Raw genomic sequence first — 6,482 nt, forward strand, 5'->3', positions numbered from 1 at the left:
TCCATGGGACGTATATGTCCATGGTGGAAGTCAGATGGACGTCCATTAGAGGTCTAGTAAACTTCCTTAGCTCCATTGCAGGTTTACCTCCATGGCGGAAGTTAGATAGACATCCATTAGGGATCCATTAAACATCCATAGCTCCATTGGATGTGTTCTTCTATGGTGGAAATTAGATGGACGTCTATTAGAGATCCACTAAACTTCCATAGCTCTATGGAACATTATTTCCATGATAGAAGTTAGACAGACGTCCATTAAGAATCCATTAAACTTCCATAGCTGTATGGAACATTTATTTTCATGGTAGAAGTTACCCAGACAACACGCTTGTCAGAATGAAAACTTTAAGAGAACTTTTTTAAGAAAACATTTAGATATCTTGGAAATGATGTCCAAATGGTAACATTTATCAGAGACGTTTACTAAGAGAGGTCTTTGAGATATCTCATGGAAGAGTTTCATTTAAGTTTCTTGAAAATGATATCCTTATGATATCACAGCTAAATGATATCAGCTTAATGTCTCATAAAAGATCACAATGTTGTCCGATTTTTGCTTTTTCCATGCGCGTCGTAGTTGACTCAGAAATCAGACAACATTATAACATCCTGAATGAGAGATCTATTTGATATTTAAAAAAATTATCATAAAGATAATGTTTTCAAAAATAACGGTTTGTCTACAATTACTGCGCACAAAAAAATGCACAAAATCTAAATTTATCATGTACTGAACAAAAACAGAATAATAAATGTACTATTCAATTTTTCTTAGAATATATGATCTATATAGTTAAAACTATCTAATTAACCATTTGAACGCTTCAAAGTATTAATGCTAAATAGATCGCAATTTCCATCAAATTATTAAGGTTATGGAAAAAGATAAATTTAACAATGAAATTAATAAGTAAATAAATTAATGCTGTTTATTTTTAATGTTTTGCAAAATTTAATTGCTTTTATAAAAAATAATATAATTGCGTCAGTTTATAACATATAGGTATATGTAGACAATAACAAGTACCCATATCGATGAGTCAATATGGCACAGCAGATAGAGTACAAGCCCAGCTAGCCAGGCCTGTTAAAATCACATATCGTGAAAGCTTTACAGCAAGGATTGTTTCAATTTTGACAACAATTTTATGACAAGTAATTGTCTGTTGCTTTGTTTTCTAAAAGTTTTGAGCAAATTTACGGCAAAAGTTTTCATCACACGATGCTGCAAATAACAGAGAAAGACTTGTACATAAATATTACGTATAGAAATTACAAGATTTGTTCCGACACAATAAAATGCAAAATTTAAGCAAATAACAGAGCAAACCTTGCTACACGACATGACAATAAATTTATGGCAGAAACAGGAAATCTTGTTAAGCACAGAATAACGGCAAATTAGTAGCAAGAACAAAATAAAACTTGCCGAGCATACTTTTGCAACAAAATTGCGACAAGGTGTGTCCGTAAACAGCTTAGTTTTTGTTGGCAAGGCTTGTCGCAAATAGTATGACGCACATTTTATGTAAATAATAGGGTTGCATTATCGGGTTTTAAACTTTATTTCTGACTTTACTATCTATCTCGAGATGGCGCATTTCTCGTGAAAAAGATTTACCTACTGGATTAATAAAAGGGGCTCGTCGAGAACAGAGAACCAAGTACGATTGCACCATTCACATTTAATATTGGACTAATCAGTCTAATATTTCAGTCTAATAATCATTTTTGTTGATCTAAATTTCGAAAATATTTGTCCTGTTCTTGCCACAAATTTGCTATTATATTGTGCATAACAAGGTTTGCCTTGTTTTTGCCACAAATTTGCTATCATGCTATGTTCAGCAAAGTTTGCTCTATTCTTGCCACAAATTTGCTATCATATTGTGTACAGCAAGGTTTGCCTTGTTCTTGCTGCAAATTTGTTGTTATGCTTTACTAGTAAATTTTACCCTGTTATTTGCATAAAATATGCGTCATACTATTTACAACAAGCCTTGCCAGCAAAAGCTAAGCTTAATGCGGACACACCTTGTCGTAATTTTGTTGCAAAGGTTTGCTCGAGTTTGCGGCAAACTTCGCGCAAAGTTTGCGTCATTTTGCTAGCTGGGAGGTTTATAATCCTAAGGTCCCGGATTCAAAACCTACCAGAGGCAAGTAAGAGAATAAAATAAAATAATATAATTTAAATTTAATTAATTCATAAAAATTTGTCCTAAATTTAGTATATGTACTGTTGATAAAAATAATTTAAAAGAAATAAAATTTTTATTTTAAATTTTTATTTTGTCAATCATCTATCGAGGCTCCATGAAGCCTCTACTAATGATCCACGAAACGTCCATCAGTCATCCATCGAGGCTCCGTGAAGCCTCTACTAATGATCCACACAACGTCTAATAGACCTCTTTGACGACCTCTAATGGAGGTCTAATGGACGTCCACAATGCGGAACTGTGGATTTCTAATGGCTCTATATTGGATGTCTATTGGACGTCCACTGGAAGTTTAAACTTCCATGGCAGACGTCCATTAGACGTCTACTGGAGGTTTTATTTCTATGTGGGCAGGTACTTGCAGTATTTCTTTATAAATTTCGCACTGGCAATTCTAATAAAATTCTTGCTTCTATTTTACAACTAAACAATGAACAACTTATATCAGAATATTCATCAGCAGTAGTCAAGTCATTTGAGAAAGACATCTTACCCTCTTATTTCGGGTTAAATTCTTCCAACAGGAACGACCTTATTCAGAATCGTACGACTGAAATTGTCAAGAATTTATTTGCTAGTCACGAAAGTTTAATGTTGATCTGCAATGAGACGTATGCTCATCAAAAAAGTATGAATAATGAGTTTCAAAGAAAATCATTTTCTGGACAAAAAAAGTTTCATTTTGCAAGCCTTTTATGATTTGCATAACTGATTGATACGATGGCTACATAATTGATATGCTGAGCCCATATCCTGCAAATGTAAATGATGCAGAGATCCTAAAAACTCTTCTACAAGGTTCAAATAGTTTGTGCAAGTTGTTAAAAGAGGATGATTATGCAGTTCTTGATCACGGCTTTCGAGACATCAAAGCTGAGTCAGAACATAAGAAGATCAAAGTGTTGATGCCCGCATTGAAAGTGAAACGAAAACGATTGAACACAAATGAATCGAATGAGTCTCGCTATATAACAAATATTCGGTGGGCAGTAAAAACTGTCCACAGAATACTGAAACAAAAATACCGAATGCTTGACCATAAATTAGACAACAAAATGCTCCCGAAAGTTGGGACCTTTTCGAATTGCATCGTTTTTGAACAATCTATTCGGAAAAAGATTAAAATCTAACGCAGATTTATCAGATGAGATTTTGGAAAGGATGAAAGCTCAAAAACATATTGAAAATTCTTTAGCGATGAGGCCAAGGAAAAAGGCTGGTTACGTAAAGTGATGTTTCAAAATATCTCAACAAATGATCTGTTAGATTTCCCTGAAATAACCAAATAAGATATGAAAATTCTGTTCACTAGATCTTATCAACTATTGCAGGCAATATCTTATTAGCTGAAATGATTGATAAAGATGGAAAAGTAAACCTGTAATTGATTAAAGATCAAACAAATGTTTTAAAATTGCAAGTTCAATCGCGTCATATTTCTCAGAAAAAATATCGGTGTTTCGTAAAATATAAACCCAATGTCGGTATTTTAGGTCTGTTGCAGTATGCATCTGAATGCGCTAACGGAAAACAAACTGTTGTTCACATTTGTTGTTCACATGAAGTTATTGTTCACATATTGCTGGAACAGTTTATTATTTATCTCATGCGAGATATTTGACCAAACTTTTTATACCAGCTGAAATTCTCAGTAAAATATTTCAGGAGGATAATATTACTCCTATAATCGAGGAAAACAGCGATGAGGATTGAAGGGATCTTAGACAAAAGCACTTCAATTCGTGAGAGACAAGGGGACTCATGATAAACAAGCATCCCGATTTGTGAGAGGCACTGTTGAATCTATTTCTTTTTAATTTTAATATTTTTTTAAAATAATTTGGCTAGTTATTTAAATATTTCTAGTCACACAATAAATCAAAAGATGCTGTTGAATACAAAGCGAAGCACTGTACAGCGCATCGCACACTGTACGTGATGCGCTCAAGAGCTTAATTTTTTTTAACTACGTACTACCCTTTCGATCGTTTTGAAACTTGCTTCTGTTATTCTAGAGTATTTAAAAATTTTCCAGGAAAAAAATGGCGATAATGCCTCACGTGCACCCCATAAAAGAAATAAAAAAAGAATTAAAAAATTTTTTTTGAAAAAAATTCATAATTTTTTCATAACATTGTAGCATTGAAACCCATAACTTTTTTTTTTTCATTAAAATCGGTTTAGCTGTTTTCGAGAAAAAAATTATTTTCAATTTTTCTTCTTTCCCCTATATCTTTCATAAAAATTATTTTTCAGAGATAAAACTTAAGGAAATTTAATTTCATATCAATGCTAACTTCTTGTAAAAATCTTAACCAAATCCGTGCAGACGCAGTACACACATAGTTATCCTACTATGCCCTTTAATAAACCATTTTGTTCGAATATTCCAAAACATATATTTCTTTGTTTCTGATAAATTTTATTAAATCTAAAGAAATCTGTTTAAAATTTATTAAAACCAAAAAAATATATGCTTTGGAATGGTCAAACAAAACTGTTTATTAAATCTAAAGAAATCCTCCCTGTGTAAGCAATCTATCTTAATATGTCTATGGTATTACATGGGTAGCTTCCATTAAACAGGTATGGGAAGGTATCATACCTTATGTATCTTACATAGATATCGTACGTATGATACTAGGGTATGATACCACCTTAATTTCATACATATGTATCATACATCACATAACCTCGTAGTTGTGTGTGCCATAGAAAGTCGGTATTAATACAAGTTTGTATTACAATTATTATACAAATTAAAAATGAACAAAGGTAAAAAACCAAAGCATTCCACACAGCACGGGGAGCTCCCGGGGAGCTTCCGAGGAGCTCACAAAATTTTTCATAAGCTTCATTTAAGCTTTCAAAAAATTCGCACGGAGCTCCCTGGGAGCTGCTATGTCCGCTTTTGAAAGCTCCTTGAGAGCTTCATTTGAGCTCGCAGGGAGTTTATAAATCATGTTTTAAGAGCTTCCTGCGAGCTTCAAAGTAATTCCTGGGAAGCTTTTATACAAGCTTCCTGAGAGCTTCATCTAAGCTCGCAAGGAGTTCAGAAATTATGTTTTAAGAGCTCCCTGCGAGCTTCAAAATAATTCTCGGGAAATTTCTATATAAGCTTCCCGGGAGCTCTTATGTCCGTTTTTGGGAGCTCCCTGAGAGCTTAGGTGAAGCTATCAGGGAGCTTATATACACGCTTCACGGGAATTATTTTGAAGCTCGCAAGGAATTCTTAAAACATGATTTCTGAACTCCCTGCGAGCTTAAATAAAGCTCTCAAAGAGCTCTCAAAAGCGAACATAGAAGCTGCCGGAAAAAAAATTTATTTTTATATTTTCTCAATTTTCGGAAGCTTTCTCTGAGTTGCGAAGGCCCACGCACTCTCTTCGTGTAACAAAAACAATATATACTCCACTTTGCTGCTAGTAAAGTACTAACTGCTAAGTAAGCCGTGAGTAATGGTTTTCTTTTATAAGCCTTTTGGAGTAAATTTTCTCACGAGAAGGAGTAGCGCCGTGTCTTCGCCTAGTGGCGATCTTGCGAACTACTCGCGGCTATATGACTATACATACAGTACATTAATTTACCCGATATGTTCAATCTCTTTGAGTTTGTTTTGTCGAATTTTGTAAACTTCTTGAAAACTCAGCAAAACGAACTCCCTGAGAGCTTGTTTTGTCGAATTTTGTAAGCTTCTCGGGAGCTCAGCAAAATGAACTCTCTGGGAGCTTGTTTTGTCGAATTTTGTAAGCTCCCCGGGAGCTCAGCAAAATGAACTCCCTGGGAGCTTGTTTTGTCGAATTTTGTAAGCTTCTCGGAAACTCAATAAAACGAACTCCCTGGGAGCTTGTTTTGTCGAATTTTGTAAGCTCCCCGGGAGCTCAGCAAAATGAACTCCCTGGGAGCTTGTTTTGTCGAATTTTGTAAGCTTCTCGGGAGCTCAGCAAAATGAACTCCCTGGGAGCTTGTTTTGTCGAATTTTGTAAGGTTCTCGGAAACTCAGCAAAACGAACTCCCTGGGAGCTTGTTTTGTCGAATTTTGTAAGCTTCTCGGGAGCTCAGCAAAATGAACTCCCTGGGAGCTTGTTTTGTCAAATTTTGTAAGCTTCTTGGAAACTCAATAAAACAAACTCCCTGGGAGCTTGTTTTGTCGAATTTTGTAAGCTTCTCGGAAACTCAATAAAACAAACTCCCTGGAAGCTTGTTTTGTCGAATTTTGTAAGCTCCTCGGGAGCTCAGCAAAATGAACTCCCTGGGAGCT

The 6,482-nt window shown here is 34.8% G+C and overlaps 1 long non-coding RNA gene across 1 annotated transcript; it reads right to left on the reverse strand.

Annotated features, from left to right (window-relative positions):
- Nucleotides 1-4,031: 4,031 nt before the first annotated feature.
- LOC114254928 lies at nt 4,032-5,887 on the reverse strand. Its single transcript, XR_004962764.1, has 2 exons — nt 4,905-5,887; nt 4,032-4,826 (listed from the first exon to the last, which is right to left on the reverse strand). It is a non-coding gene; the product is annotated as an uncharacterized LOC114254928 (long non-coding RNA).
- Nucleotides 5,888-6,482: the final 595 nt, after the last annotated feature.

Source organism: Monomorium pharaonis, chromosome 4 (genome assembly GCF_013373865.1).
Source record: "Monomorium pharaonis isolate MP-MQ-018 chromosome 4, ASM1337386v2, whole genome shotgun sequence".
NCBI classification, from domain to species: domain Eukaryota; kingdom Metazoa; phylum Arthropoda; class Insecta; order Hymenoptera; family Formicidae; genus Monomorium; species Monomorium pharaonis.